General features: G+C 42.6%; 2 protein-coding genes across 2 annotated transcripts in view; one reads left to right on the top strand and one right to left on the bottom strand.

Moving 5' to 3' along the window:
* cfap77 (cilia and flagella associated protein 77) overlaps window positions 1-12,416 on the bottom strand; it is a 156,047-nt gene that overhangs the window by 18,384 nt on the left and 125,247 nt on the right. The gene's annotated exons all lie outside the window — the stretch shown is intronic.
* Window positions 8,908-12,416, top strand: part of LOC134359809 (transcription termination factor 1-like) — a 153,046-nt gene continuing 149,537 nt past the window's right edge. The window contains exon 1 of the mRNA XM_063073482.1: window positions 8,908-8,924. The gene's annotated coding sequence lies outside the window, so the exon portion shown is untranslated. The remainder of the gene's footprint in view (window positions 8,925-12,416) is intronic.

A 12,416-nucleotide genomic window follows, 5' to 3' on the forward strand; every position in this document is an offset into this window, starting at 1 on the left:
CATCGTGTCCAAATGAAAGTCCTACTTCCCCGTCAGCCTACCAATGAGTTGTTACTCTAAAGCAGGGGTTCCCAATCTTTGTTATGCCATGGACCCCTACCATTAACCGAGGAGTCTATGGACCCCAGGTTGGGAACTTCTGCTCTAAAGCCATCTAACTTTCATTTAATTTTTCAAACAATCCATCACCTCGAGAACAATGCCTAACCAATGATTGCTAGCATTGGTTTTCTCACTGGTAATCACATTGCATGTAGAACATACATCAGCAACATGATGAATTTTCTAAGCCGATGTTTATGGCCATCTAATTTATTTCTTTCAATTTTTAAAGTCACTTTGTTGGCCTAGTTTAGAATAGACTTTTCTATCAGATACTTCTCAAAGTCCATAGAACAAAAAATCTACTGAACCCAGATCTGAAATTATTAATTGAGCTAACAGCTAGCACTGATGAAAGAGTTAGATGCTTCCAATTATGCCTGAGGAATTGTTTTCCAGCTACTCTCCTTATTATCCCAGCTCTGATCTTATTGCCCCAGACTCTTCTATCAACAGGAAAAGCTTCTCTGGATCAATACTATCAATTCCTTTCAAACACCAGTTGTAACCTTTTATATCCCAGGGAATATACTGTAAGCTTAGTTTATCTATCCTCAGAGCCTAACTCTGGAAATTCTGATAAGATATTGTTGAATCTACATTGCATCCACTAAGGGCAATAAGGTCCTATCCCAGAACCATGTGCATTATAACCTGAGCTTCGTTTAGCTGTAGTTTTAAGATGAAGGCCTAAAGGCTAGGGGAATTAATCTGCTTCTAAACTTGGAATATTTTAAGATTTGCACAAGTTTCATACTTGGATCCATATCTATTATTTTGCTTTTGGGATATCAAAGCTTTGATCACAGAAGTATGTGAAGAGCAAGAGGATAAAACGTGAAAGAATAGGACCTATCAAGTGTGACAGTGGGAAAGTGTGTATGGAACTGGAGGAAATAGCAGAGGTACTTAATGAATACTTTACTTCAGTATTCACTATGGAAAAGGATCTTGGTGATTGTAGTGATGACTTGCAGCAGACTGAAAAGCTTGAGCATGTAGATATTAAGAAAGAGAAAGTGCTGGAGCTTTTGGAAAGCATCAAGTTGGATAGGTCACCAGGACTGGATGAGATGTACCCCAGGCTACTGTGGGAGGCAAGGGAGGAGATTGCTGAGCCTCTGGCGATGATCTTTGCATCATCAATGGGGACAGGAGAGGTTCCGGAGGATTGGTGGGTTGTGGATGTTGTTCCTTTATTCAAGGAAGGGAGTAGAGATAGCCCAGGAAATTATAGACCAGTGAGTCTTACTTCCGTGGTTGGTAAGTTGATGGAGAAGATCCTGAGAGGCAGGATTTAAGAACATTTGGAGAGGTATAATGCCGGTGGGACTAGGTGAGAGTAAGAGTTCGGCATGGACTAGAAGGGCCGAGATGGCCTGTTTCCGTGCTGTAATTGCTATATGGTTATATGGTTATAATATGATTAAGAATAGTCAGCATGGCTTTGTCAAGGGCAGGTCGTGCCTTATGAGCCTGATTGAATTTTTTGAGGATGTGACTAAACACATTGATGAAGGAAGAGCAGTAGATGTAGTGTATATGGATTTCAGCAAGGCATTTGATTAGGTACCCAATGCAAAGCTTATTGAGAAAGTAAGGAGGCATGGGATCCAAGGGGATATTGCTTTGTGGATCCAGAACTGGCTTGCCCATAGAAGGCAAAGAGTGGTTGTAGACGGGTCATTTTCTGCGTGGAGGTCGGTGACCAGTGGTGTGCCTCAGGGATCTGTTCTGGGACCCTTACTCTTCGTGATTTTTATAAATGACCTGGATGAGGAAGTGGAGGGATGGGTTAGTAAGTTTGCTGATGACACAAGGGTTGGAGGTGTTGTGGATAGTGTGGAGGGCTGTCAGAGGTTACAGCGGGACATTGATCAAATAAACTGGGCTGAGAAGTGGCAGATGGAGTTCAACCCAGATAAGTGTGAAGTAGTTCATTTTGTTAGGTCAAATATGATGGCAGAATATAATATTAATGGTAAGACTCTTGGCAGTGTGGAGGATCAGAGGGATCTTGGGGTCTGAGTCCATAGGATGCTCAAAGCAGCTGCGCAGGTTGGCGCTGTGGTTAAGAAGACCTACGGTGTATTGGCCTTCATTAATCGTGGAATTGAATTTAGGAGCCGAGAGGTAATGTTGCAGCTATATAGGACCCTGGTCAGACCCCACCTGGAGTACTGTGCTCAGTTCTGGTCACCTCACTACAGGAAGGATGTGGAAGCCATAGAAAGGGTGCAGAGGAGATTTACAAGGATGTTGCCTGGATTGGGGAGCATGCCTTATGAAAACAGGTTGAGTGAACTCGGCTTTTTCTCCTTGGAGCGACGGAGGATGAGAGGTGACCTGATAGAGGTGTATAAGATGATAAGAGAGAGGCAATGATTGTGTGGATAGTCAGAGGCTTTTTCCCGGGGCTGAAATGGTTGCCACAAGAGGACACAGATTTAAGGTGCTGGGGAGTAGGTACAGAGGAGATGTCAGGGGTAAGTTTTTTACTCAGAGAGTGGTGAGTGCGTGGAATGGGCTGCCGGCAACGGTGGTGGAGGCGGATACGATAGAGTCTTTTAAGAGACATTTGGATAGGTACATGGAGCTTAGAAAAATAGAGGGCTACGGGTAAGCCTAGTAATTTCTAAGGTAGGGACATGTTCGGCACAACTTTGTGGGCCGAAGGGCCTGTATTGTGCTGTAGGTTTTCCATGTTTCTATGTAGAACCAAGAATCAGCTGTTGAAGCCAATTTACCTGGTATGACTAGTTTTGGTCCTTGATACTATTGGCTACTTTTTCCTGACACCCTTTGGAAATACGTGGGGATAATTTTCTATGTTAAAGGCAGTCCATAAATAGAGTTGTAATTACAAAGAATTACACCAAAAATATAACACCCTTCCAATTTATTGGATGCTGTGTTCCAAGTTCCTAACTATTCGTGCATAACATTATTCCCTTTTCTTCAAGTTACCCACTTTATCATATGTTGACATGGTCCCTGCTACAACTCTCTGGGTAATACGTTCGATTCTTTATTTCCCCTCACCTGCCTTCATCTATCACCTGCCCACCTGTACTCCTTCCACTCTCCCCACCTTATTATTCCGTCTTCATCCCACTTCCTTTCCAATCCTCATGAAGGGTCTCAGCCTGAAACATCGACCGTTTATTCCCCTTCATAGATACTGGCTGACCCAGCATTTTGTGTGTGTTATTCTTCGTTCTAATACTTGTTCTGTTGAATTTGATCCTGCATTTCTGTCCTCTTGTTCTAGACCCTCCCACCTCACCCCACCATTTACTGAAAACAATCTTGTTAGAAATCCACCTTTGCTCAATGATGCTGAATGCGCTCTGCTTTGCTTTTGTAATACTACTCCATTGATGAGCTGATATTATTACATAGCATATTCAGAAAGTGGGATTGAAGTTACAGGCATCCATTTCTATTCAATACATTGCATCCCTCTTAGTTTTAATCATCTCTATCAATTCATCCTTAATTGAGGCTATTCTGCAGAAGCAGTCCCAAATTTACAATTTCTTTTAATTTTTTATAATACTACATAGCAAGCTGATTAACTTAGAATGTTTTTGATATTGTCTCAATGTACTGCTGTAAAGCTCAAAGTCCACACAGTTTTCTTGTTGTTTGTGAATTTTGACACCACTATCTTTAATATGAATATCATATTCATATTATGATTCTTCAATATGAATTGTGTTTCTGCAACAGAATTGTGTGAGACACTGCCACACATTTCCCAAGGCACTGTAAAGCTATTACTATATATCTCTATACTACCAATCCTATTTAAAACTCTTCCCTAGTTTCACATCCTTTCCTGTTAATTATTGTTGCTGTTTAGACACAGCAATCAACATTCATTATGTCCCTACAGTCCTTTTGCAGCAGATTAGTACAGTTTATTATACCCTAATTCAACTAATTAGTGAGGTTGTCTCACGTAGACTTTTACTGATAATCACAGGCATTTCAAGTCCTATCATTCTTTAAAAGGCCAAGTTAAATCTTAAAGGAAATATTTTGTCTCCAAGCTGGTTATTGGATTAATTAAGTCATCAAAAATCATATCATATCTCAGTGGGAATTTTAGTGATCAACTTTTGATTTAAATCTTCATTTTAATTCAACTACCACTAAGAAGTTCTTGTTTAATGAAAAAGGTGATGGTCTTTTCTTATTGAATCTAATTGTTTTAGTAAAAAATACTTAAGTCCTTAACAGGGATAAAAAGAAACATCAGGGAAGTGAGAAAATAAGTTGATGAAGGTAGTGTGGTGGATGTGATGGATATGGACTTTAGTAAGGCATTTAACAAGGTTCCCCATGTTAGGCTCATTTAGAAAGTGAGGAGACACAGGAACCAGCAAAACATGGATGTGCGGATTCGGAATTGGCTTGTCCAATGAAGGTAGAGAATGATAGTAGATGGAGCGGAGCATTTCCTGCCTGGAGGTCCATGACCAGCGATGTTACGCAGAATCTGTCCTAGCACTTTTATAAGTGACTTTAGATGAGGAAGTAGAAGGGTGGGTTAGGAAGTTTGCAAATGACAAGAAGGTTTGTGGCGTTGTGGACAGTACAGAAGGTTGTCATAGGTTACAACTGGCCTTTGACAGAATGCAGAAGTGGGCCGAGAAGTGTCAGATGAAGTTCAATCTGGAAAAGTGTGAAGTGATACAGTGTGGAAGGTCGAACTTGAAGTGAGGGTACAGGATTAATGGCAGGATTCTTAGCAGTGTGGGGAAACAGAGGGATCTTGGGGATCACATTCATAGATTCTTCGATGTTTCAAATCAGTACTCACCAGCAAAGGACGGTTAAGAAGGCATATAGTGTGTTGTTCTTCAGTAATTAGGGGATAGAGTTCAAGAACCCCAAAGTAATGTTGCAGTTCTATAAAACTCTGGTTAAACCACACCTGTTGTATTATATTTAGTTCTAGTCACCTCATTATAGGAAGGATGTGGAAGTTCTAGAGAGGGTGCAGAGGAGATTTACCAGGATGCTGTCTGATTAGAGAACACGTGAGGAAAGACTGAACAAACTAGGGCTTTTCTTTTTGGAGTGAAATAGGAGGAGTGGTTACTTGATAGAGGTGTAGAAGATGATAAGAGGCATAATAGAGTGGACAACCAGCACCCTTTTCCTAAAGTGGCAATGGCTAACATGAGAGGACATATTTTTAAAGTGATTTGAGGAAAATATGGGGGGGGGTAGTCCATAAGACTATATGACATAGCAGCAGAATTAGGCCCTACAGCCCATCTGCTCCACCATTCAATCATGGCTGATTTACTACCCCTCTCAACCCCATTCTCCTGCAGTCTCCTCGTAACCTCTGACACCCTTAATAAAACTAGCACTGACCTGAGTCCATCCCCAGCCTGTGTCTACTCCCCCAGGATAGGAACCGAGGACATCAGAGAAGAACACCCAGACATAGTTTTTTTTATACAGAGAGTGGTAGGTGCATGGAATGCGCTGCTGAGTGTGGTGGTGGAGGCAGATACATTAGAAGTAATTAAAAGGCTCTTAGATAGGCATATAGATGAAAGAAAAATGGAGGTCTATGGGGGAGGGAAGGGTTAGATTGATCTTGCTGTAATTTAAAAGGTCAGCACAAAATTGTGGATAAAAGTACCTGTACTGTGCTGGATTGTTCTGTGTCATTAAACATTAAAATAATCCTGTAAAACTACTTTGTCAGAAGAAAAATGTACAAAATATAAATAGCTCTCAGCATTTTTATGGGTAAACTGGTAATAGTTGAGCTGCTAAATTGTGTGCATAAGTGTGGAACAGAAATCTATCTGGTCTTGTTTAAAAGTGTGATCATTAATTAAATCACAGGCTAATTAGACCAACATGAAGGAAGTGATGCCTTGCAGGTACAAAAAAGGATCAGTTTTGTAGGCATGCTTCCTTTTGTTTTGAACTCAAGATGAATGAGAACTACCGTAATAAGAAAACCTACTTTTATAGGAGTTTTAGTAACTGGTTCGAAGTGCCCAACTGGAGTTTTAACCATAAAAATAAATCTGTTCTGCTGACGATTGATGTGAAATGTTTGCTCTGTTTATCTTCCCACAGCTGCGGCCTGACCTGCTGAGTATTTCCAATATTTTTTGTTTCACTTTAAATTTCTGACCCATGCAGTTTTGTTTAGATTTTCACATTTATTTGTTTTAATGGTGCAAGGAACTTTAATAATTAATGACTGTCGTTTAGAAATATCTGAAAATCTATTTGAGTCTTTAGGAAATAGAACATAGAACAGTACCACACAGAAACAGGCCCTTTGGCCCACGACGTTGTGCCAAACCAGCTAAAAAGTAAATTAAAAAACCTCAAAAACAAATCCCTTCTACCTGCACAATATCCATACCCCTCCATCTTCCTCATATTTATGTACTTATCCAAATGTCTCTTAAAATCCTCTAATGTATTTACCTCTACCACCATACCAGGTAGCGCATTCCAGGCATCCATGACTCTTTCACATCCTCTTTGAATCTATCCCCTATCACCTTCAATGCATGCCCCCTAGTATTAAGACATTTCTACCCTGGAAATGAGATTCTCCCTGTCCACTCTATCTATGCCTCTCATAATCTTATAAGCCTCCAACAGATCTCCCCTCAGGCTCTGCCACTCCGGAGAAAACAACCCAAGTTTGTCCTCCTTCTCATGATAGCACATGCCCTCTAATCCAAGCAACATCCTAGTCAACCTTTTCTGCACCCTCTCCAAAGCCTCAACATCCTTCCTACAATGGGCCGACCAGAACTGTACACAATACTCCCGATGTGGCCGAACTAGACATTTATAAAGTTGCAACATTATAACATTATGGACCTCAAGATCTCTCTGTTCAGCAACACTGTTAAGGGTTTTGCCCTTAACAGTGTATTGTCTCCTTCCATTCGCCCTACCGACGTGCAACACCTCACATTTATAGGGGTTAAACTCCACCTGCCATTTCTCTGCCCATATCTGCAAGTGGTTGTGTGGGCACTTGGCCAAGTGGTTAAGGCATTGGACTAGTGACCTGAAGGTCATGAGTTCGAGTCCCAGCCGGGGCAACGTGTTGTGTCCTTGAGCAAGGCACTTAATCACACATTGCTCTGTGACGACACTGATGCCAAGCTGTATGGGTCCTAATGTCCTTCCCTTGGACAACATCGGTGTCGTGGAGAGGAGAGACTTGCAGCATGCTAGTCTTCCATACAACCTTGCCCAGGTCTGCACCCTGGAGAGTGAAGACTTTCCAGGCGCAGATCCATGGTCTTGCAAGACTAACGGATGCCTTTGCTATCTGCAAGTGATCTATATCACACTGCATTCTTTGCTCGCCTTCTGCACTAGCCACAACTCCACCAATCTTGGTATCATCCGCAAACTTACTAACCCATCCATCTACATTTTCATCCAGGTCATTTATAGACATCACAAACAGCAGAGGGCTCAGCACAGATCCCATTCTATGAAGATGACTTTATTTTCATAGAATGACAGGTGATCACAAACCTCCCAAAGTGCTCTACAAGGCAATTTCAAAAAACTTGATACCAAGACACTATATTGGGATACCTGACCAAAACTTTAGCCAGAGATGATTGAACAAGAACTTTAAAGGAGAAAAGAAATGGAGAGAAACGTAGTGGCTGTGGATACCATAGTTTAAGATCGGAGCAGCGTCACTCATGGTCCTAATAGTGTGCAGGAGCAATTTGGGCTGATCCAGAAATGGAGGAGCGGTGTTATTTCAGAAGGGTCAAAGAATAATAGAAAAATAAAGCACAGAAACAGGCCCTTTTCCACCAAATTTGTGCCTACATGAATCCAATTATTTTCTGCTCAGTAACTCCTCCCAGCTTCCCAGGAGTGGAGATTGTGAAGAGGTAAAACAGCAGTTTATCGGCATGCATATAGAAATTGACACCATATTTTTGGATGTGAGCGTACACATGAATGCTAGGATGCCACGGGTGATCCTTGGGATAACAGTACAGACGTGGAAAGAGAAACCATTGGAGGTCATTCTGAAGTTTCTGACTGGCAGGCAAAGCAGTTCCTCCTAACTAGATGATGGTGGAAAGGACATTGAAGTGGTTGGGGTGGTCAACTTTGTCAAAGATTGCACACAGATTGAAAAGGACAAGGAAGGGCAGCTAATCTTTAGCTACAATCACACAAGAATTTTTTAATAACACGAAAAACCTATAATCTGGCAGGCATGGAAACCTGATTGTAGGGATTCAAACAAGGAGTTTCAGATAAAGTAAGAATGAACTTGTAGGGTAGAACATATCCAAGGACTTTAGGGGGTGGAGTGCAGCTGTAGTTAGTCAACAGTTTGCAGGCACAGTAATGGCAAGGTTTTGAGAGCAGTGATAATGACAGATTTAAAAGAGATGAGAAAGGAATAGGGAGATACTGTACAAGCAGGAGCCATTGGAAATATAAGCTAGAGCAGAGCCAGGAAAGGAAGCCAGCTATTCATCAATTTATTGGGAATATTTTTCAAGGCTGCAGAACATGTTTCTCATGCACATAATGATTACCAGAGTTCAAGAGGAGAGATGGGAGGGAAACTAGTGATTGGTTGATTGGTGGGTGGGGCTGAGAAGGAATACTAACATTCTGAGTAAGGAAAGGAAGCAGAAATATTGGTGACAAAGTCTACTGAGCTCTGTATTCATTTTGCTGGACATAAGGGTTAAGGAGACTGGAGAAAGGAATTTAATGTGAGAGACTACATAGGTGAAAAGAAGCCCTGGTTACTTCTGCAGTTGAAGGTGAGGCTGGGATAGCAAACAGTTCTGCCAGTTGACAGCAAGCCCTTAATCAGCTAGTTGTGGTCCAAATGGATCTGGTAGTGAATAGGTCTGTTGTGTTCATTGAAGTCTGGTTTCCTTAGGCTCAAAGGAAAGCTTTACTTGGAGGCAGCCAGGCTGAAGGTAAGTTATATTTTTAACAGGGATTAAGAGGTAAGGGTTTGGTAGAGCAGACCAGTAATTGCAGAAAAGTTCTCATTTTTATTAAAACACAGCCTAGTCTTACCACAGTACTGAGTTCATTTAAGCCTGATTCTTAAAGGTATATAATTCACTTTTTATTTGTTTATGGCTGGAATAGTTATTTCCAGAAAAGACCGAAGATGCCATCAATAAGAAAGGCAGATGGTTATTTCCCAGCAGTTTGAGTTTCAGTAATGCAGGAGAGGAGATGGAGAGGGTGAGGGATTGACTATGGTGTGTAAGCTGCCCCCTTCAGATCTCCAGCGATTCACACAATCTGCTGAACACTGAAGGGTCGTGTTCTTTCCTTGACATTACCTGGTAGAACAGCCTTGGGCTGACAGGCAACTTATAAAATGATTACTGACATATGCTAATGGGACACATACTTACAGGGTGTCCTAGGAATTGAAAAATGTAATATGCAGAGAAATTTCGGATGGGGCTTGGACACAGCTTGTTTCCTTCAAAGCATATTCCAATGACAACAATTTTGAAGATCCTTTTTTTAATTTTTGAGTTTCCCATGTCTATTTTCTTCCTATTCTAATCCTTTAAATTTGAACAATGAATACTCACAGCAGATTTGAACAAATTCAGCCTGTAATATACTGTGCAAAATTCTAATCTGCTTTTATGTTATATGATGGAGCAGCACTAACAAATTAATTATGTTTTCTACTTATAATACAATTTTAAAGTGAAGTAAATCACTATCAGGTGCAGCCGCTTTCATGTGCAGAATTACAAATAAGTGTTGTACTCCTTGAATGATTAGGTGTACTATTTTGGTTCCATTTGTTCCTCTGTCTTTCTGCCCTTTCCTTCCCCACCCCCATCATTTTACTCCATTAAGGACATTAAGTGTGGGCAAATGTGACTTGAATTAATAATCCAAGTATTTTCAAGTAGCAGATACTAAGACCTTGAGAAACTTAATATGACTAGAACACCAATTTGTACCTTTAGTCTGCCCTACTAGTATTACTTGGGCATTGCTTGCTTCACCTTTGATTGCTCTGGAATCTTTCATTTTATGTGAACATCATTTTTATCTTAAATGAAAAGTATCCTAACAGTTCCTTCTTTCTACGTACTGAAACAGTACATAGAAGGACCTCATGTGCTAGGGATTAATATAAGGCTGTAATCTAATACTGGGTTTTAAAGCGCTGACACGAGGAAATCTGCAGATGCTGGAAATTCAAGCAACGCACATAAAAAAATGCTGGTGGAAAGCAGCGGGCCAGGCAGCATCTATAGGAAGAGGTACAGTCGACGTTTCGGGCTGGGACCCTTCGTCAGGACTAGCTGAAAGAAGAGATAGTAAGAGATTTGAAAGTGGGAGGGGGAGGGGAAGATCCGAAATGATAGGAGAAGGCAGGAGGGGAGGGGTGGATCTAAGAGCTGGGGAAGGGAAAGGATCATGGGATGAGAAACCTGGGGAGAAAGAGAAGGGGGGAGGAGAGCCCGGAGGGTGGAGAGCAGGCAAGGAGTTATAGTGAGAGGGACAGAGGGAGAAAAAAGAGAGAGGGAGGGGAAAAAAGGTGGGGGGGAATACATCATATAAGTAACTAAGGGATGGGGTGTGAAGGGGAGGAGGGGCATTAACGGAAGTTAGAGAAATCAATATTCATGCCCTCAGGTTGGAGGCTACCCAGACGGAATATAAGGTGTTGTTCCTCCAACCTGAGTGTGGCTTCATCTTGACGGTAGACGAGGCCGTGGATAGACATGTCAGAATGGGAATGGAACATGGATTAAAATGTGTGGCCACTTGGAGATCCTGCTTTCTCTGGCAGACAGAGCGTAGGTGTTCAGCGAAACGGTCTCCCAGTCTGCGTCGGGTCTCGCCAATATATAGAAGGCTACATCGGGAGCACCGGACGCAGTACATCACCCCAGCCGACTCACAGGTGAAGTGTCACCTCACCTGGAAGGACTGTCTGAGGCCCTGAATGATGGTGAGGGAGGAAGTGTAAGGGCATGTGTAGCACTTGTTCCGCTTACAAGGATAAGTGCTGGGAGGGAGATCGGGACGAAGGGATGGGGGGACGAATGGACAAGGGAGTCGTGTAGGGAGCGATCCCTGTGGAAAGCAGAGGGGGGGGAGAGGGAAAGATGTGCTTGGTGGTGGGATCCCGTTGGAGGTGGCGGAAGTTACAGAGAATTGTATGTTGCTACTGACCTCGACCTTGCCGAGGCACAGCGTCAACTCGCGGATACCTCCTCTTATTTACCCCTCGATTATGACCCCACTAGGGAGCACCAGGCCATTGTCTCCCACACCATCACCAACTTTATCAGCTCGGGATCTGCCATCCACTGCTACCAACCTTATAGTTCCCACACCCCACACTTCCCGTTTCTACCTCCTACCCAAAATCCACAAACCCACCTGTCCAGGTAGACCCATTGTCTCAACTTGCTCCTGCCCCACTGAACTTATTTCTGCATACCTTGACACTGTTTTATCTCCCCCTTGTTCAATCCCTTCCCACCTATGTTCGTGACACTTCTCACACTCTGAATCTTAATGATTTTAAGTTCCCTGGCCCCCACCGCTTTATTTTCACCATGGATGTCCAGTCCCTATATACCTCCATCCCCCACCAGGAAGGTCTCAAAGCCGTCCACTTCTTTTTGGATTCCAGACCTAACCAGTTCCCCTCTACCACCACTCTGCTCCGTCTAGTGGAATTAGTCCTTACTCTTAATAATTTCTCCTTTGGCTCCTCCCACTTCCTCCAAACTAAAGGTGTAGCTATGGGCACCCATATGGGTCCCAGCTATGCCTGCCTTTTCATTGGCTTTGTGGAACAATCCATGTTCCAAGCCTATACCGGTATCTGTCCCCCTCGTTTCCTTCTCTACATTGATGACTGCATTGGCGCTGCTTCCTGCACGCATGCTGAGCTCGTTGACTTTAACTTTCCCTCCAACTTTCAACCTGCCCTCAAGTTTACCTGATCCATTTCCGACACCTCCCTCCCCTTTCTTGATCTTTCTGTCTCTATCTCTGGAGACAGTTTATCTACTGATGTCTACGATAAGCCTACTGACTCTCACAGCTACCTGGACTATTGCTCTTCCCACCCTGTCTCTTGCAAAAATGCCATCCCCTTCTCGCAATTCCTCCGTCTCTGCCGCATCTGCTCTCAGGATGAGGCTTTTCATTGCAGGATGAAGGAGATGTCTTCCTTTTTTAAAGAAAGAAGCTTCCCTTCCTCCACCATCAACTCCGCTCTCAAACGCATCTCTCCCATTTCA

Source organism: Mobula hypostoma, chromosome 21 (genome assembly GCF_963921235.1).
Source record: "Mobula hypostoma chromosome 21, sMobHyp1.1, whole genome shotgun sequence".
Taxonomy (NCBI): Eukaryota; Metazoa; Chordata; class Chondrichthyes; order Myliobatiformes; family Myliobatidae; genus Mobula; species Mobula hypostoma.